The 21,493-nt window shown below is 47.6% G+C and overlaps 1 protein-coding gene across 1 annotated transcript in view; it reads right to left on the bottom strand.

Moving 5' to 3' along the window:
• Window positions 1-21,493, bottom strand: part of SLC6A3 (solute carrier family 6 member 3) — a 506,641-nt gene that overhangs the window by 327,966 nt on the left and 157,182 nt on the right. The gene's annotated exons all lie outside the window — the stretch shown is intronic.

Below are 21,493 nucleotides of genomic sequence, written 5' to 3' on the forward strand. Positions count from 1 at the left end.
CCTGCAAATTTTACATGGAACCTCGCAAAAGATTTATTCTGCCCCTGATGCACAAATTTCACTTTAGACAATGTCGTGTAGCAATGTTCTTTTTACAATCCCTGCCTAATCCTATGGTTTGTTTCTCAGTGGCGTCTTTTTTAACTCAATCATGGAAGATCAGGCGGCTGTATAATACTAGCAAATGAACTTCAAACTGTTCTTATTAATTGTTTTTTGATTGTGATTGTTATAATTTTGATTTTATCATGTTTATACTGATATGTACATAACTTTTGTTTCTGTATTGATTGATGTCTTAAATTGTATTCATCTGTACTTTTATGATCTTATATTATGAGTATCGAATAAAGTAAATTGACTGACTGACTGACATCAAAGTGACACAGTGACACAATGGTACAGTTGATTCTGCAAAGTGTGCTTTTGTATGTTTATGAGGTAAACATTGCTAATATAGTACAGTAAACAGTCCACAACAAGGAGCCCATTCTGTTGTTGGATTACGCCTTATGAGTTGGCATCAGGAATTAGATATCTTCAGAGCTGTTGTTAGTGAATTACTCAATATGTAGATGTATTAAATATATTCCTTAATTAGGTAGTCACATTTAATACATGTAGATGTATTAAATATACTCCTTAATTAGGTAGTCACATTCCTTTACTATCCGTGCATGTAAGACTATCAGTGTATGTTTACTTATCATTTTATTTTAAGATATCCCAAGGAATTTCATCATTAAGACACCGTATATGGCTTCTGCAACTCCCTTAAAATTAATTTTCGTTCTTTCTGGAACACTTTTTTGCTGGATGTCCAATGTACAATGGGATTTGACAATTTCTCCAAAATCAGGGACAGAAGATCACCCTTGCTATGCGACTTCTCCAAGCAATAAAACATCATTTTAGTGTTTGTTTGTCTGCATCTTATGTTGCTATGATGCTCTCCTATACGTATTTTAATTCTTCTGGTGGCCATCGCAATGTATAGGAGCCTAAAAGGTTTTTGATAAGATAGATATATTTTCAGAATTGCAATTAATGTGTTTCCAAAGATCACAGGGGGTCTTCATGCCTAGGCCAAACACTCTTACAGTATCCATTAGTCTGCATGCATTACAGCTATGACATGGGTGGTGGCTGTTAACAGGTGGAAGGCCCCACGGTGGCTTAACTGAGCACACTCCGTGTGGTAACTGTTGTGTATGCAGACTAATATCAAAATATCGACTACAGAAATATTAGCCAGCATGTACCCCACATTTTAACTAACACTATATCACTACTCAGTGAAGCAAAAGCATGAATGTACTTATTGATTTCCACATATGCTTACCTTGAAGATATTATGCACGTCTATATCATGGAGTTCCTATACATGCAGGCTGATATTATAAAAAAATCAATATTTTAGTACGAGGCCCCAAGTAGATTCCTATTGGACCCTTAGAGACTATCAGCGGGCTTGGAAAGTGGAGGAAAAATGCAGATACCTCACTGCTCTCTCCAGTGGCTTTTACGCATGGTAGGTCAGGATGGAACTGGGAGCAGCCCTAGATCCCATGGTACAGTGCGCCGCTCTCCACCCACTCCTGCCGCCAGACTCAACAGCCTCATCAGCCTGCACTGTGTACTTCACCAGAAAATGCCGGCTCAGTCCTGGATGACCGCTACCGGCTCGACATACTCCAACATCCCCTGACCTCACCCTCCATTGTGCCCATCCCTACTTTGCCTTTTGTTGAGCTTTTTCTTATCCTTATTTTGTCTCTTTATTTTCTTCTTGTGCCCTTATTTTTGCCTCTGTGCCAGGTGACTTGCTGCAGTCACTACCCCCCTCCCACTACCGACTTTTCCTGCTCCCTCCCTACCCGCTCCTCGCCCTCCCACCTCCTGGCTAGCTTCTCCCACTTCCCAGGACTACAAGTGGAGGATTCTGCGTGGCTGTGCGGCAGCATGCAGAAGGCACGTCAAAGGCAAGCCTGTCTGTGCCCATCCAAGCCTGCACCGTGCCCAGCCCCATGATTCCTGGTCCCCATACTGTCTGCCGTTACACCTCCAAGGAGCTCCTGGCCCTGGACCCTGGATGCCGCAACACCTGCTGCTTCACTTCCTCTCTGTATTCTACCAAAGGACCCTTCACCTGCCACCACTGCCGCTTCTCCTGCTACACGGGGCCCCCAACCCATACTGGCACCGGTGCTACGACAACTGAAAAGACTCCTAACAACCCGGAACAACTCCAGTGCATTCTGCTCAAAGCCCGATCTCTCAGCAAACACACCAGTGAAATCTGGGACACCATCACCACCCTCTCCCTGGACTTGGCCCTCATCATTGAGATGTGGCTCAACCCCACTGTGAACCCCAACATCGACACCTGCCTGCTACAAAATGATACAGGGAATCCGCATGAACATATATGCCAGGGGAATAGCCATAAAATACAAGGAAACCATCCTATGCAGCACCTCAAATGACGAACCAACAACCCCATGGAGCTCCTCAATTTCCAACTAAAAGTTGATGTCAAGACTACAATTAGAGGCACCCACGCTTACAGACCCCCCCCCCGGGACCCTGTCCAGCCTTCTGCGATGCCCCCCTTGCCATTGACTCCCTCCACTACGTCATACTCAGCGATCTCAATGTTCACGTTGATGACCCCAAGGACGCCAAGTCCACCTCCCTTCTAGGGAATCTCAACAACATGGGCCTCACCCAGCTAGTCACCAAACCCACTCAGAAAGCCAGACACACACTCGTCGCCATCTTCACCTCCAGCGACAGAGTCTTTTACACACAAGTCACAGAGCTCACATGAACCGACCATGCCATTGTCCACTCTACCATCTCCCTCTCCAACGCCCAACACACCAGCACAAAGTACCACAGCGCCACACACCACAGCTGGGGCAAGGTAACCGAGACCCAATGGACCAAGGCACTCAGCTCCACACCACCCAAAATGTCAGCAGATCTTGACCAGGCCATCCACAAATTCACCACCTGGATAAACAAATACACTGAGAGAGTCACCCGCTGAAAGCAGCAAAAAACATGAAAACCTCAAGACTAGCTGCCTGGTATACCACAGAGTTTAGGACCAGCAAACGAAACTGTCACCGACTTGAGAAGCGATGGGCATTACCAAGGACCCTTCCAACAGAGCTACTCACAAAGCATCCCTCAACAACTACCACCCGTGTATCAAGGAGGCCAAAAGAACAGTCATCAATAACAACATTGACACAGTGGCAAACCACATGAAGGAACTCTTCAAAATCATCAAGGAATTCTCCAACCCGGCGGCAACAGAGAACACCATCCACCCATCCCAACAATTCTGCGACAATCTCTCACACTGCTTCCACAGCACGATTGCCTCCAACTTTGACCTCCAAACCACCCACCACACTCAGCCTCAACAACCTCAACAAACCTATGAACACCAGCCGAACGATAACAACCTGGTCTCCACTCAACACCCAATTCACCACGAACATCATGTCATCCATCCACTCAGGAGTACCCTCTGACCTCTGCCCCCACCATCGCTTCAACCTTGGAGCCAACATAATCTGCACAGAACTCACCAACATCCTCAACATCTCCATCTCTACAGCAACCTTCCCAAATGTATGGAAACGCGCAGAGGTTAGTACCCTCCTAAAGAAGCCCTCTGACAACCCCAGTGACCTCAAAAATTACCGACCGATCTCCCTGCTCCCATACCCAGCAAAAGTACTTGAGAAAGCCATCAACCAACAACTCACCGACTTCCAAGGACATAACCACCTACTCGATACCTCATAATCAGGATTCCCGACCTATCACAGCACTGAGCCAGCGCTGATCACCGCCACAGACAACATCAGAAGCCTCCTCGACCGAGTGGCGGGGGACCGCAGACCTGATCGTCCTTGACGTCTCTACGGCATTCGACACCATCTCCCACCACATCCTCATCAACAGAATCCACAACATCGGCATACAGCAAATCGCCTTCAAGTGAATCACCTCCTAACTCTCAGCATGCACAGAGATCATCCACCTACCTCCTTTCAACTTCACTCCCAAGGACATCATATATGATGATCCCCAAGGGTCATCCCTCAGCCCCACCCTGTTCAGCATCTACATGACCCCCTTCGCAGACATCATCAGATCCTACAGACTCAACTTAATCTTCTACGCTGACTACACACATCTCAAATCCTTGCTCACCGATGACCCCTTCAATGCCAAAGCCAACTTCTGCAAAGCCATGACTGACGTATTCAAATGGATGAGAGACAGCTGCCTCAAACTCAACTCTGACAAAACAGAAGTACTGATCTTCAGAAAAGACACCTCTGTGTGGGACCACAGCTGGTGGGCAACAGAACTTGGACGAACACCTGCACCAAAGGACCATGCACGCAACCTCTTCATCATCCTCGACAGCCAACTATCCATGAAACATCAATTAAACGCAGTCACCGCCTCTTGTTTCCAAATCCTGTGCATGCTCCGCAGACTCTTCAGATGGATCCCAAGCAACACCAAAAAGACCGTCACACAGACCCTCGTCACTAGCACCTTGACTATGGCAACGCTCTCTGTGCCAGAATTTCCATTAAACTCCTCTAGAGACTCCAGACCATACAGACCTCCACAGCCAAACTAATCCTGGACCTCCCCAAATGGACGCACATCACCCCTCACCTCAGCAATCTCCACTGACTCCCCATCAAGAACAGATGTCAGTTTAAGATCCTCACGCACACATAGAAGGCTTTACACAACCAAGAACCTTCCTACACCAACCATCGATTGAACTTCCACCTGCCTGCAAAATTGTTGTGCTCCGTCTCACTCACCATTGCACACCCCCCTACATCCATTGCAGATGTAGCAGGAGTGCTCCTTCTTCTATATTGCCACCAAGACCGTGTACAACCACCTCTCCACCACCAAACAGCAACCACCCTGGTGGACTTCAGTAAGCCACTCAAAACCTGGCTCTTCAACAGAGACGTGGCACCCTCAGCACCCAGATACCCCTGGGGGTGACTCCTGCACTATAAAATTGATTGATTGATAGTCATACAAGAGACTCAGCAGACAGTTGTACATGTGGGAATCTCCTGACAGTGTCAGAGAAGTAAGCAAAGAACACAGGGTGTATCTTATATATGTTTACAACAATTAGAACAGTAATTAGAAGACAAAACAGGTGAACAAAAGAAAACTGCATAAAATGCATTCCAAACATTGCGGCAGATAAGTGGTACCTTCATACCAAGTATTGTGTAGAGGGCTGTACCAACAGCTTACCAGAGACTGCTTGGGTTCTTAAGGGAAAAAAGCTTTCTTGTGCTCTTCATTAATGTGTTATCCGATGCTATGATCTGACTGCTGCTGAACATTCTTATCACTTGGATCTTTCTGGTGCTTCTGTACTCACAGTGACCAGGGGGGTTTTCTATACATCGCCTCAGAGTGACTTCAGAATTTAGCTTAGATTGAAGGATGTCATATTCGTGCTTGGTCTTTATAGTCATGTGAATGCTATGAACTCCTTGAAAGTGATCAAAGGAAACCTTAGAAATACCTCCAAGATGGTGGGCTCTCCTTTGGAATATGTCCGAGTTTCCATATCCAAGATGTTGCAGTATATTTTCCTGTGATGTCAGTTCCTGTTTGGAGCATATACAAAGAAGGTTTTATGAAAGGAAGATGCTTCACACAATGGCGATTTATGTACGGGGAATTTCTATTGAACAAACCTAGCCAAAAGGCAACAGATAACACTACAGGGTCAGAGACAAGCATAAAGTAGATGAGTGATAGGAGAGGTAGCTGGTTTGTGGACTATGAATGCGTTGTTATGTAGAGTTCTTTAAAGGGATGAATCTTCAACACTTTCCTAAATTAGAGCAGCTTTGTGTTTGTCCAGATGGATACCAGGATGTTGTACCAGATCAGGGTTGCACAGATGGAAAAGGCCTACTGTCTTCTTTTTTTTTCTTTTTTTTCTTTTTTTACACTTTTTAGTCTGCGGCCTGATGGTGTCTTGGCTGCAGGTGTGCTTAGAACCAACACAGACAGAAAGCTTGCCTGTAAATAGGGTAGCTGGTCATAATGGTTTTGTAAATGATGCAGCTGATTTTGGAGATGGTGTAAGCTGGCGAGGGAAGCCAATGGTATTCCACCAGAATGGGGATGATGTGATCATACTTCTTCAGCCTCTTGATGAAATATGCTAGGCTTGAACGATGCTGTTAAGAAGTGCCAGTGTGGAATCTGGGAGGCCATAGAGCAGAGCACTGCCACTGTCCATATGCAAGTGTACGAGAGATTGAACAGCAATTGTGAAGTCGCTTTCTAGGAGAAACACTTTAACTCTCTTTAGAAGAGAGAACTGGTACAACACCTTCTTTGTGTTTTTTGGCAATGTGTTCCATGAAGATGAGATTGGTGTGTAGGTTAAATCCAAGTAAATTGAGATTCAAAGCAGCCAAGGTTCCTGTCTTTGAGCTATGTCAGTACCGTTACTTGTTTATTATACTTGTCAAATAAGAGCAATTCCTGTCTTGGTTGGGTTGAGCTTCAGTTAAGTGCTGAACATTCAGAACCGGATGATGTGCATGCAGTGTTTGAGGCACTGGCAATCTGAAGCAGAGGATACTTTCAAGCAGAGTTGTGCATCACACGTACATTAGCAAATCTAGGTGTGTTTTTTTGTGAGTAGAGCAGCAAAATACCTTTAAGTACAGTTTGAAAATGGCATGGGGCAGTATGGCACTTATGTCCCTCATTATTGCTTCTGACAGATTGGATCCTTTTCCATCTAGATTCTACTCCAGGTATATCCCAATTTCAGGATGTGTTTTCTCCCTTGCTGATTTCTCTAGGGTTATCTTCATGTTCAATCAACAATTACAAGATTGCCAAAGGAGGATTCTCCCCCCTTGTGGGTTTTTACTCCTAATTGTGACTCTGAAGAAGATACCTGACACCTTTCATGAACTGTATATATTCTGTGCAGGAGGTCATCATGACTGCTGGGAAGAGCCACTCTTTTCATGGCAATCAAGAAGGACTCTCCACAGATCTTCTCTGCATTCAGTCCTGATAGATTGCAATGCCACAGATTCCATAGCTTTTGTTGTGCTATCAATCATGCTCCGGACCTATTACAAGAGTTACAATAACTGCACATTGAGAATTCAGTGATTAGGCAGGCCTTGTGTCCAGCCCTGTGCTAGCATTATCGGGCATCAGGCGTTTCTCCGGTGGGCCAGTTTCTCTGCTGTTAGGGGATGGTTTAATTCCTGGGGACCGCCAACCATGTCCCTGACAGCTGTGTTTATAAATAATCCAAAACGAAAGGTTTAAAGCGTGTTTTAAAACCATTTGTTTTTGTATTTGGGAGGTTCATGTCTCCTACAGACAGGAACGAGGTTGGCTCGTCCCCAGCAACAAAACAGGTCCCCACCATGCCAGCCAACCAGATAAATGCTGTTCTCATTTATTACATGCTGTATGGGGCTGCTCAAGCTAAATTTTCCTGTGCTGATGTTGGTGTCCAGTCCAGCCCTGCTTGTGTCACAGTCTATAGACATTCCAGTTGTCCCTTCAAATGCCCCACGTGTTTCTGGGGACCCAATTTAATTAAAAGTGTTTTTGGATTCTTTTACAGTGAATTTTGCATTTCACCCGCACAGTTTAAATAAGATGAAGCCAAGTTGAGTTACCTGATTGGTTGCCTTACTTAATCAGGAATGGTTTGGGCAACTTAATTATTAACCAACTCTGGGGCATATTTACAATAAAGTGGAGAGATGTGTCATTAAGCCAAGAAGGCTAAAAACACGGTTTGTCACTTTAGAAACACAGGGCTGCACCATATTTACTAGAATATGGTGCAGCCCTGTGTTTCCCCCTGTGCTGGTGCCAACTGCAGCTGCCTAGCACCAACGCAGGCACCTATGCACCATAATGCAAGGGTGCCTGTGTTGAGGGGAAGATTGTTTATGCGCAGGAAGGTCCCCCTTCCTGCACATAAACAATCTTTTAATGCCGTTTTGTAACTTCAATGTGTGCTGCTTAATGCAGCACACATAGAAGTTGCAAAAATGCATTTAAAATAAATGATTGTTTAAGTGCAGGAAGGGGGGCCTTCCAGCACATAAACAATCTTAGGCAATTTGCAGTTTCTATGTGGAATGCACAAGGTAACACGCATGAAAACAGCACCTGTTTAAGACCAGGTTTTCCCTGGTCTTAATTTTTGCGTTGCCTCCTATTTACACTGCCCTTGTAAATAGGGGGCAGCAACAAAATCAATTGGTGTCGAGTGGAACGCCCACCATAACACCCGTAACCTTCCCCTTTCATGCTAAAAACAGCGTGAAAGGGTGCCTTTTTTACAAGGCTTGGTACCAAGCCTCCAAGGGTCTATTGGGTTCCCCACTCTTTCTTGCACTATTTACAAGGCAGCGTTAAGCATAGAGTGCAGTAGCATAGAGTGCAGTGGCGTAGAGTGCTTGGTATGGACTAGAGTGGTGCAGAATAGAGTGGAAGATTGTAGAGTGACAGAGTTTAGTGACACAGAGTACAGTGGTGCAGAATAAAGTAGGGTGTGTGTAGAGTTCAGTTGTATAGATTAGAGTATAGCACAGTGGAGTACAGTGCAGTGGCATAGAGTGGTGTGTTTCGAACTCAATTATTTGAGTTCATCATCAGGAAAAACATAGGTGAGCAAGCTGAATTGAGTTATGATGCTGTTAATTAATTATCCGTGGTAGCTAGTGCTTGCACTCAGCGCAGGCAACCGCAGCAGAAGGATACGTCCTGCTCTCAGTCTCCAGGCCTTCATCAAGTTACCGTCCAGAAAAAAATCCTGCACTACAGTCTCCCACTCTCACGTAAAGAGGAGCGCCACGCTTCACAAGCGCTGGCTACCTCGAATAATTAATTAACAGCATCATAACTCAATTCAGCTTGCTCACCTTTGTTTGTCCTGATGATGAACTCAAATAATTGAGTTCGAAACGCCGTCGACCCCCTACAACATGTACTCCTTACACTCTGTAAAATGTTTCTAAGGAGTTCATATTACTGTTGTCAATGTGATGTCTTTATTTTAATACCACCCTCACTATCACGTCACGCTTATTGTCACTTATTGTGTGAGCACCTGAATACTATTGTTTTGGAATAAACACCTGTCATAAACTGACCTACATGTCCCTCTGTATATTACTTTCCGCTCCCTTGGAAGAATTAACGTCCTAAATTTCAATCACAGTGCCCCCGACAGGGTCACTTCTGAATGGACCTTTAGGCCACACCAGAACCACTGTTTTCTCCAAACAGCTTACCACCCCAGGCTCACATATTTGGGTACCCTTGTTTTCTCTATTACTTGTCACTCAACAATACAGCACTATCATATACACTCATAACTATAACGTCCCTGAAACCTATATTTTTTTTCAGTGAATTTCAAAGGTTTTTTAAATGCTAATTTCTAACTCTGCCTACAGAGGTGGGACATGTGCAGAAAGAGGAAGAAAGGCACAGAAAGAAGCAAGAGGAATGCAGCAAAAGACAGCAGATGTCCAGAAATACGAAGAAAGGTGCAGAAAGAAGCAATAGATATGCAGAAAGTACCAACAGAGGTGCAGAAAGAGGCCTTGTTGCAAAGTCATCCTGTGCCCCCGACTTTTTGCTGACTGGTACTGGTGGTAACTGACTGTGACTAACCAGGCCCGGAGCCAGTGCTATGCTAAAAGACACTTAGAATACAGTGAAAACACCTACATAAACTAGGGTACACTATGGGTTGGGGTACCCCTGTGATTGGGATGACCTCTCCTGTTAGGCCCTAGTACAAAATAGGGCAGAGGGATTAAAACTACCTCAGAGGTGCAGAAAGAGGCAAGAGAAGTGCAGAAAGAAGCAACAGAGGTACCGAAAGAGGCAAGAGAGGTGCAGAAGAGGTAGGAGAGATGCACAAATTGGCAAGAGAGGTACAGAAAGAGGCAGGTGGGGTACAGAAAGAAGGAAGAGAAGTGTAGAAAGAAGCAACAGAGGTGCTGAAAGAGGCGCAAAGGGTGCAGAAATAGGCAAGAGAAGTGCAGAAAGAAGCAACAGAGGTACAGAAAGAAGCACGAGAGGTGCAGAAACAGGCAGGAAAGGTACAGAAAGAGGGAACAGGGGTGCAAAAGGAGGCAAGAGAGGTACAGAAAGAGGAAAGTGGGGTGCAGAAAGAGGCAAGAGGGGTGCAGAAAGAAGCAATTGAGGTGCAGAAAGAGGCAACAGAGGTGCAGAAAGGCATAAGAGAAGTCTAGAAACAAAAGTGCAGAAGGAGGCAATAGAATTGCTGAAAGAAACAACAGAGGTGTAGAAAGAAGCAAGAGAAGTGCAGAAAGAGGCAAGTGAGGTGCAGACAGAAGCAACAGCAGTGCAGAAAGAACCAACAGAGGTGCAAAAAGAGGCAAGAGGGGTGCAGAAAGGGGTAGGAGAGGTACACAAAGAGGGGAGAAAGGCGCAGAAAGAGGCAGGAGGGGTACAGAAAGAAGGAAGAGAAGTGCAGAAAGAGGCAAGAGACTTGCTGAAAGAGGCAAGAGAACTATAGAAAACAGCAAGAGAGATGCAGGAAGAGGCATGAGAGGTACAAAAAGAGGCAAGAGGGATGCAGAAAGAAGCAAGAGAAGTACAGAAAGAAGCAACAGAGGTGCCAAAAGAGGCAAGAGAGGTGGAGAAACAGGTAAGAAAGGTACAGAAAGATGAACAGGGTGCAGAAAGAGGTAAGAAGGATACAGAAATTTGCAAGAGAGTTGCACAAAGAGGTAGGAGCAGTGCAGAAAGAAGCAAGAGAAGTGCAGAAAGAGGCAAGAGAGGTGGAGAAATAGGGAAGAGGACTGCAGAAAGAGGCATGAGGGATGCAGAATTTGCAAAAGAGGTTCAGAAAGAAGCAAGAGCATTGCAGAAAAAACTAACAGAGGTGCAAAAAGAGGCCAGAGGGATGCAGAAAGAGGTAGGAGAGATGCACAAATTGGCAGGAGGGGTGCAGAAAGAAGGAAGAGAAGTGCAGAAAGAAGCAACAGAGGTGCTGAAAGAGGTGCAAAGGGTGCAGAAAGATGCAAGAGAAGTGCAGAAAGAAGCAAGAGAGGTACAGAAACAGGCAGAAAAGGTGCCGAAAGAAGGAAGAGGGGCGCAGAGAGAGGCAAGAGGGATGCAGAAAGAAGCAAATGAGATACAGAAAGAGGCAACAGATATGTAGAAAGACACACAAGAATTGCAGAAACAAGCAAGAGCAGTGCAGAAAGAACCAACAGAGGTGCAAAAAGAGACAAGAGGGTGCATAAAGAGGTAGAAGAGGTACACAAAGAGGCAAGAAAGGCACAGAAATAGGCAGGAGCTGTACAGACAGAAGGAAGAGAAGTGCATAAAGAGGCAAGAGAATTGCTGAAAGAAGCTAGAGCAGTGCAGAAAGAACCAACAGAGGTACAAAAAGAGGCAAGATGGGTGCAGAAAAAGATAGGAGAGGTGCACAGAGGCAAGACAAGTACAGAAAGAGGCAGGAGGGGTGCAGAGAGAAGGAAGAGAAGTGCAGAAAGAAGCAACAGAGGTGCTGAGAGTGGCGTGAAGGGTGCAGAAAGAGCAAGAAAAGTGCAGAAAGAAGCAACAGAGGTACAGAAAGAGGCAAGAGAAGTGCAGAAACAGGCAGAAAGGTGCAGAAAAAGGGAACAGGGGTGCATAGAGACGCAAGAGCGGTACACAAAGAAAACGGGTGCAAAAAGAGGCAAGAGGGGTGCAGAAAGAAGCAAGTGAGGTGCAAAAAGAGGTAACAGAGGTACAGAAAGAGGTGATTGAGGTGTAGAAAGAGGCAAGAGAAGTGCAGAAAATGGCAAGAGAACAGCAGAAAGAGGCAAGAGGGATGCAAAAAAGGAAAAATGGTTTAGAAAGAAGCATGAGAGGTGCAGAAGGAAGCAAGAGAAATGCAGAAAGAAGCAAGAGTGGTGCAGAAAGAGGGAAGGCAAGTGCAGAAAGAGACAACAGCGGTGTAGAAAGAGACAACAGGGGTGCAGAAAGAAGCAATGGAAGTGCAGAAAGAGGCACATGGGGTGCAGAAGGAGGCAAGAGAACTGCAGAAAGAGGCAAGATAGTTGCAGAAACAGGCAGAAGGGGTGCAGAAAGAGGGAACAAGTGTGCAGACAGAGGCAAGAGAGGTGCAGAAAGAGGGGAGAGGGGTACAGAAAGAGGCAATAGGAATGCAAAATTTGCAAAAGAGGTACAAAAAGAAGCAAGAGCAGTGCAGAAAGAACCAACCGATGTGCATAAAGTGGCAAGAGGGGTGCATAAAGAGGTAGGAGAGGTGTACAAAGAGGCAAGAGAGGTGCAGAAAGAAGGAAAATAAGTCCAGAAAGAAGCAAGAGAGGTGGAGAAATAGGGAAGAAGGGTGCAGGAAGAGGCATGAGGGATGCAGAAATTTGCAAAAGAGGCCCATAAAGAAGCAAGAGCATTCCAGAAAGAACTAACAAAGGTGCAAAAAGAGGCAAGAGTGTTGCAGAAAGAGGTAGGAGAGATGCACAAATTGGCAAGAGAGGTTCAGAAAAAGGCAGGAGGGATGCAGAAAGAAGGAAGGGAAGTGCAAAACGAAGCAACAGAGGTGCTGAAAGAGGTGGGAAGGGTTACAGAAAGAAACAAGAGAGGTACAGAAAGAAGCAAGAGAGGTACATAAACAGGCAGAAAAGGTGCAGAAAGAGGGAACAGAGGTGTAAAAAGAGGCAAGAGATGTGCAGAAAGAGGGAAGAGGGGTGCATAAAGAGGCAAGGGGGAGAAAGAAGCAAGTGAGGTACAGAAAGAGGCAACAGAGGCGTAGAAACACGCAAGAGAATTGCAGAAATAAGCAAGAGAAGTACAGAAATAGGCAAGAGAATTCCTGAAAGAAGCAACAGAGATGTAGAAAGAAACAAGAGAAGTGCAGAAATAGCCAAGTGAGGTGCAAAAAGAAGCAAGAGTAGTGCAGAAAGAACCAACAGAGGTGCAAAAAGAGGCAAGAAGGGTGCTGAAAGAGGTAGGAGAGGTTCATTATTATCATCTACAGCTACCTGATAGCTACCTGGCACTTAAGATTGCTTCGCAGCGCATAGCAGGAAATAACGCGGCAGCGTTTTTAACTATCCCGTTTTTCTATTTTTACTTGTGTTTGTTTTACCTTTGATTTTAGGCAGCAGGCAGCAGGCTTCTCCCTCACTCGCACTATAATTGTCATTTCACCGCGCTTGGCGGGTCCCTGGTTTCTCCGGTCTCCTCGAAGTTTGGGCGCCATATTGGGGGTAGTTTCCTGGACGCCTGGCGGCGCCAGTTCTGCTAGCAGACCAGCTGTCGCAAGGACACGCTGGCCTGCATATAAGGGGGCATTATAGGCGGGCTCCTTCATTATTATCATCTACAGCTACCTGACAGCTACCTGGCACTTAAGATTGCTTCGCAGCGCATAGCAGGAAATAACGCGGCAGCGTTTTTAACTATCCCGTTTTTCTATTTTTACTTGTGTTTGTTTTACCTTGTTTTTAGGCAGCAGGCAGCAGGCTTCTCCCTCACTCGCACTATAATTGTCATTTCACCGCGCTTGGGGGGTCCCTGGTTTCTCCGGTCTCCTCAAAGTTTGGGCGCCATATTGGGGGTAGTTTCCTGGACGCCTGGCAGCGCCAGTTCTGCTAGCAGACCAGCTGTCGCAAGGACACGCTGGCCTGCATATAAAGTGTTCCCTCCTACGCGCAGCGTTTCCGCGCAGCGTTTTCGCCGCAGTGACGCCGGAGTCACGCCAGAGTCCAGCCCGTCTGCGTCCCGGAGGCGACTTGGGCGACGGGCTGGACAGGTCGCTACCGGCCTCTTCAACCTCTTTCATCATTATGCTCCAATACTCGGCGGAGGAGCTCCGGTCTCTACAAAAGGTGGGGGGCTCTTGCCGCAAGGTATTTCCGGCCCGCTACAAGGGTAAGAGTCGGTGCCCTGACTGTGGATGGTTGCCACACAAAATTCGGGCTACCGTATTAGACAGGGAGGTAGATAGCGTGAAGCATCTTTGTTTGCTATTAAATACCAGATCACTCAGCCGACATGCTTTGGATATCTATGATCTTCTGGTAACAGAAAAGCCTTTGTGCTTGATGTTGGCCGAGACGTGGCTAGGGGAGCTTTCTAACCCCGATATTGTTACAGCTATTCCCCCTGATTACAATATCTTTAGGCAAGATAGACTGAAAGGGCGAGGGGGGGGTGTGGCACTTGTGGTAAACAAACGAGCCACTTGCACCACTATTCCTATGGATGCTATCATGGGATGTGAATCCCTTGCCTTCTCCATAGTATTATCGCCGCACCAATCTTTTAAAGGACTTCTAGTCTATAGGCCCCCGGGACCGACAGGCACCTTCTTTGAAGAGCTCCAGTCGATAATCTCGACACTGGTGCTGAGATCTGAGCACTGCATATTAGCAGGCGACTTCAATATCCACATGGATGATGGAACGGATGTAGACACGATCAAAATGATGGATGTTACGGCTCCTCTAGGCCTTTCTCCATATCACCTCGGACCGACGCATGAAAAGGGCCATACCCTGGATCTGGTCTTCTCGACTACTTCTATAGAGATGTTGGTGCCTTTGCAGGTGCTATGGTCGGATCAAAGGCTGGTCAAATACTATGTGTCGGAGGCAAAAAAAACATCTAGTGCTCCTCCCCGGCAGTCCTGCCAAGGGTCGAGGGCGTACCACCGGGTGACTCCAGAATTGCTGGCACTGTCTTGCCTGGCTCACCCATGCCTTATGACAGGGGACCTAGAAAGGGATTTAGAACTGTTACAATCATGGCTCACGGATAGGCTGGATGACCTTGCCCCGGTGAGGCCTCCTCGCAATACAGCTAAACGGGCTTCTGCCCCCTGCTTTACCGAAGCATTGGCGGCTTCACGGCGGCAGTGCAAGGTAGCAGAGAGAGCTTGGCGGTCGCAATATGATCCCGCGGCAAAGCTTGCTTACAGAGCCTCTGACAAAGCCTACCATCGTGACATCCTCCTTAGGAGAATTGAGACTGCCTCCAATTCGTGCAAGGAGATATTTGCCATTGTGAGGGAATTTATGGCCCCTCGTGCTCCTTCGACTCAGGTACCCCCTACTGAGGCGTGGGTGAGTGCCCTTGCCAATTTCTTCACCTCCAAGATCAAATTGATTCAGGACTCCTTCCCCTTGAAGGGGGTTGAAGTATCTCACTATTCTGAGGGTGTCTTCGACTTAACAGCTAGTGCCGACCCGGTTCTGGCAGACTTTCCTCCACTTTCAGTTTCCTCGTCCCTGGACCTGATGGCCTGCCTTAAATCGGCATCACCTCTTGACGTATGCCCTGCCAAATTTTTGGCAAAGATGGCCGAAGTCATTAATCCCATCGTGAATCCTATTCTGAACCGCTCTTTGAGTGAGGGTGTGGTCCCGCAGGCCTGGAAGCAGGCGATGATCATCCCTCTGCTTAAAAAGCCCGGCCTGGACTCGGAGGTGTTGGCTAATTACAGGCCCATTTCGCTTTTGCCCGCCTTTGCTAAGATCCTGGAGGAGCACGCGCATACGGTGCTCTCCGACTATCTGGAATCCCATGATCTGCTGCACTCCACCCAATCTGGCTTCCACACCAACTTGAGCACCGAAACAGCGCTCCTGGAAGTCTCGGAGGCAATTAAGGAGGTGCTGGACTCAGGAGGCAAAGCGATGCTTGTGATGCTTGATCTGTCGGCGGCCTTTGACACCGTCCCCCACGAGGGTCTCCTCGCCAGACTTTATGAGATCGGTCTGAGGGGGACGGTGTTCAGCTGGTTTCGATCTTTCTTGGCTGGCCGTCGACAAACGGTCTGGGCCTCCTCCAGTTCCGCCGAGATGCCGTCTCTCGGTGTCGGAGTCCCACAGGGCTCAGTGCTGAGCCCGACACTCTTTAACATCTTTATGACCCCTCTGGCGGCACTGGCGGAATCTTTCGGGGCCCAGATCATTTCCTATGCCGATGATACCCAGCTCCTTTTTACCTGCGGGAAAGGAGCAGATTTTGACGGAGAGAGTATCCGGGGTTGCCTTGGGGCTGTTTTTAATTGGTTCCAACTTAACAGCCTCAAGTGCAACTCGGATAAATCGAAGGTACTCTTTTTCGGCTGCAGATCGGACCCAGATTGGCAGGAATGGTGGCCTGCTAATATGTTTCCCCCTGCAGGCTCTTCCCAGCTAGCCAAGAACCTGGGGATTAAGATCGATAATGGTCTGACGCTGAGATCCCAGATTCTTGGTCTCACTGGTATCTGTTTCGGCCTTCTCCGGATGCTCCGCAAGTTTCTTCCTATGCTCCCGGAGGATCACAGGAAGTTAACGGTTCAGGCTATAATCGGCTCGAGAATGGATTACTCAAATATCCTTTATCTCGGCCTGCCGGAGTATCTGTTGCAACGACTGCAGGTGGTCCAGAATTCGGCAGCACGGGCCATCTTTGGATTACCCGGCCGAGCTAGAACCTCGGGCCTCCTGCAGTCACTCCATTGGCTGCCCATCCGGAAGCGGATAGTCTTTAAGGCCTTGACCTTGGCCCATAAAGCTCCACATGCTTCAGGAGCAAAATATCTCCAAAAAAGGCTAGATTTTTACCATCCTGCAAGGTCCCTGAGGTCGGAGTCTTTGTTTCTCGCCGTGGTCCCTCGCATAAAAAGGGCACGTATAGGAGGTCGATCTTTCAGACTGCTGGCTCCGCAGCTTTGGAATACTTTACCAGTGACACTGCGCAGTACCTCCAATCTGTTGGCATTTAGGAAGGGCCTAAAAACCTGGCTTTTTACTCTTTAGATATCAGCCTTGATTGTTAGTTTAGGGACTTCTCATTTTTCTGCTTTTTCTTTTCCGTTATGTTGTGGTACAGGTTTGCAATAAAGCGCCGGGACACTCTTTGAGTAGCCGTGCGCTATACAAGACAAATATAACATAACATAACACAAAGAGGCAAGAAAGACACAGAAAGAGGCAGGGGGGTACATAAAGAAGGAAGAGAAGTGCATATAGAGGCAAGAGAATTGTTAAAAGAAGCAACAGAGGTACAGAAAGAGGCAAGAGAGATGAAGAAACAGGCAGAAAGGTACAGAAAGAGGTAAAAGGGGTGCAGAAAGACACAAGAGAGGTGCAGAAAGAAAAAAGAGGGGTGCAAAAAGAGGCAAGTGAGGTGAAGAAAGAGGCAACACAAGTACAGAAAGAGGCAGGAGGGGTACAGAAAGAAGGAAGAGAAGTGCAGAAATAAGCAACAGAGGTGCTGAAAGAGGCGCAAAGGGTGCAGAAAGAGCAAGAGAAGTGTAGAAAGAAGCAACAGAGGTACAGAAAGAGGCAAGAGAGGTACAGAAACAGGCAGAAAGGTACAGAAAGAGGGAACAGGGGTGCAGAAAGATACAAGAGAGGTGCAGAAAGAGAAAAGAAAGGTGCAAAAAGAGGCAAGAGGGGTGCAGAAAGAAGCAAGTGAGGTACAGAAAGAGGCAAGAGAGGTGCAGAAAGATGCAAGAGAGGTGCATAAACAAGCAAGAGAAGTGCAGAAAGAGGCAAGAGAATGCTGAAAGAAGCAACAGAGGTGTGGAAAGAAGCAAAAGAAGTGCACAAAGAGGCAAGCAAGGTGCAGAAAGGCAAGAAGAGAGGTACAGAAAATAGCAAGAGAACAGCAGAAAGAGGCAAGAGGGATGCAAAAAAGGGAAGAGGGGTGCAGAAAGAAGCAAGTGAGGTGCAGAAAGAGGCAAGACAAGCACAGAAAGAGGCAGGAGGGGTGCAGAAAGAAGGAAGAGAAGTGAAAAAAGAGGTACGAGGGATGCAGAAAGAAGCAAGTGAGGTGCAGAAAGAGGCAACAGAGGTGCAGAAAGATGCAAGAGAGGTACAGAAACAAGCAAGAGAAGTGCAGAAAGAGGCAAGAAAGATACAAAAAAAAGAAAGAGGCAACAGAGGTGCAGAAAGAAGCAAGAGAGGTACAGAAGGAAGCACGAGAAGTACAGAAGGAGGCAAGAGAGGTACAGAAAGAGGGAAGACGAGTACAGAAAGAGACAACAGGGGTGCAGAAAGAGGCAATAGAAGTGCAGTAAGAGGCAAGTGAGGTGCAGAAGGAGGCAAGAGAACTGCAAAAAAAAGAGGCAAGAAAGTTGCAGAAACAGGCAAAAGGGATACTGAAAGAGGGAACATGTGTGCAGACAGAGGCAAGTGAGGTGCAGAAAGAGGGATGAGGGGTGCAGAAAGAGGCAAGAGGGATGCAAAATTTGCAAAAGAGATGCAGAAAGAAGCAAGAGTAATGCAGAAAGAGGCAAGAGGGGTATAGAAAGAGGCAAGAGGCATGCAGAAAGAAGGAAGAGACATGCAGAAAGAAGCAACAGAGATGCTGTAGGAGACAAGAAGGATGCAGAAAGAGGCAAGAGAAGTGCAGAAAGAAGCAACAGAGTTGCAGGAAGAAGCAATAGAGGTGCAGAAAGAGGCAAGAGAGATGCAGAAAGAAGAGAGTGAGGTTCAGAAAGAGGCTAGAGAAGAGCAGAAAGTGGCAAGTGAGGTGCAGAAAGAGGCAAGAAAGGTATAGAAAGAGGCAAGAGAAGTGCAGAAAGAGGCACCTGATGTGCAGAAAGAGGCAAGAGTGGTACAGAAAGAGGCTCAAGAAGTGCAGAAAGATGCAAGAGAGGTGCAGAAGGAAGAGAGTGAGGTGCAGAAAGAGGCAAGCGAGAAGCAGAAAGAGGCAAGAGAGGTACGGAAAGGGAAGTGCAGAAACCGGCAAGAGAAATCCACAAAGAGGCAAGAGAGGAGCATAAAGAGACAGAAAGAGGCAAGAGAGGTGCAGAAAGAAGCAAGAGAGGTGCAAAAAGAAGCAAGAGAAGTGCAGAAAGAAGTGGTTCCTTCTTTTTCTGTCTCATTGAGTTTATAGTTTAGCTTCTATGGAAACGAGGAAGACTACACCTGAGGTTACCACTCCTCAACACACACTGCAATACCACATAATTACTCTCCAAATTCCACTCCCATAATCCCACTCCACATAATTCCTATACACTAAATACCACATACTTTCTATTCACATAATTTCACTACACAGCATACCACATAATTCCACTACACACAACGTACATCCACTCTACACCAAAACACCTTAGTGAAAAATGTTTACATTTACAACGCCAATAGCTCTAACTTTCGCAAATGCAAAACCTATTACATTGCAAATGCTTCTTTAACTAGTAGTCGTGTTTCCAGAGTGGTGGAGAAAGGGTGCTGGGCCTCCGACCAGCGCTCAGGAATTCAGTGTGTGGGATTTACAGGAGGTACCAGGAGGGCTTCTTGGCCCCCAAAGTCCTTCAGGAGTAAAGTGGACTTCATCCCCCATCCAGTAGTCTGCCAGGAGGCGCGTTTGCAGAGTGGTGGAGAAAGGGGACGTGCCTCCGAAGACATCTTAGCAATCACACTGTGTGGGACCTACTGGATGTAACAAGAGGGGTAGTTGACCCCCAAGGACATCCTTGGGGGCGAACTACCTCTCCTTTGACCTCCAGTAAGTCCCACATAGCAGGATTGCTAAATTCTCATAGCAGGCCATGCCCCCTTTGCCCACCACTCTGCAAACGCGCTCCATGGCGTGCTCTTGGATGGGGATTGAAGTCACCTTCACTGCTGGGTGTCCTTGGGGGCCAACTAGCCTACCTCTTACCTCCAGTAAGCCCCACACAGTGGGATTGCTGATAGGTGGACACAGGCCGTGCCCCCTTTCTCCACCACTTTACAAACACACCTCCTGGTATGCTGTTAGTTGAGGGATGAAGTCCCCTTTCCTCCTGAGGGTCCATGGGGGCCAACTAGCTCTCCTGTTATCTCCAGTAAGCCCCATACAGATGGTTTGCTGAGAGTGCTGAAAGGCCACACCCCCTTTTGAAGCCACTCTGCAAACGCGTCTCCTGGCACACTGCTGCTCGGGGGATGAAGTCCACTTGTGTCCTGAGGCCCTCAGGACACAAGAGGACCTCATCGCCCCACCAGCAGTGCGCCAAGAGGTGTAAAAGGGGCATGGCCTCAGACCACCTCTCAGCAATCCCACTGTGTGGGGCTTACTGGAGGTACCTGGTGGACTAGTTGGCTCCCAGGGACCCTCAGGAATGAAGGGGACTTAATCCCCAAACGTAGAACATGCCAGTAGGTGCATTTGCAGAGTGATGCAGGGAGGGGGCAGGGCCTACAGCGAAATACCGGCTTTTCTTTAAAAAAAATATTTTTAGAATGGGGGCTGTGTGGCCCCCCTTCTTTTAGTATTTTTTTGGCCCTGGGGACCCCATTCCCTAGGGTCTGAGCATTTTTTATATTAAAAAAAAAACAAGAGCTTGGCCTCCCTCCCCTGGGCCACTATTGGCCCCGGGGACCTAATCCAAGGGGCCTGGCCAGCATTTATTTTTATATATTTTGGAGGGCGGCCTATTATGGCCCCGAGGACCACATCCCCTGGGGCATTGCCTCTTTTTTATTTATTTAAAAATGTATGAGTATGGGAGGGGGGCCGCGTGCCCCCCTTACCTTGGCCACTTCTGGCCCCGGGAACCCCATCCATTGGGGCCTGGCCAGCCTGGATTTTTTGGGGAGGTGCGGGCCGCGTGGCCCTCCTCCTAAGGCCAAATATGGCCCCGGGACCCCATACCCAAGGGCCGGCCTTCCTTTTTTTAAAATAAATAAAATAAAGGGAAGGGGACTGAGTAGCCCCCCTCCTGGGCCACTTATGACCCCGGGGACCCCATCCCCCGGGGCCGGCCGTCAACTTGGGGAGTGTGGGGGAGCCCCAATGCCCCCACAGTCACAGCCGGCTCCACGCCTCCTGCGGGAGCCGGCATTGCAATTTGGGCAAGGGGAGCTGCTAACATGCAGCTCCCCTTGCCCAGAAGCAATTCTGCTTTGATTCTTAGAAGCAAGAGCAGGTTTCCTGTTCTCACTTCCAAGAAGCAAAGCAGTGTTCGCTATGGCAGGGCGGGAGCCGTGCTCCTGTCCTGCCATAGCAAACAGCAATGTCCCAGGGGTGGGGACCCCAGGACATTGCAAGAGCCGACCCTGTGGGGTGGCAGTCATCTAGGGCTCCAGGAAGGGGGCTGCGTGGCCCCCTCCCAACATGTAAATAGCCCCCAGGAGGTGGGGGTCCCCAGGGCCGGGATCCTCTACAGACCCCTGTATTTTATTTATTAAATGCCCCGGGTATGTGGTGGTCCCTGGGGCAGTGTGTGGGGGCAGGAGCCCCCCCACACTTAATTTTTACAATAGCCCCGGCTTAGAGGGGCCTATGAGGTCCCCCATCCACAACTAAAAAAAGCCCCAGGGAGGTGGCGGTCCCCGGGGCTGTGGTAGGGCCATGTGCCCCAGCGCATATTTAAATAAAACCCCAAGGAGGTGATGGTCCCTGGGGCTGTGGGGGCCTGCGC

This window comes from Triturus cristatus, chromosome 5_1 (genome assembly GCF_964204655.1).
Source record: "Triturus cristatus chromosome 5_1, aTriCri1.1, whole genome shotgun sequence".
NCBI lineage: Eukaryota > Metazoa > Chordata > Amphibia > Caudata > Salamandridae > Triturus > Triturus cristatus.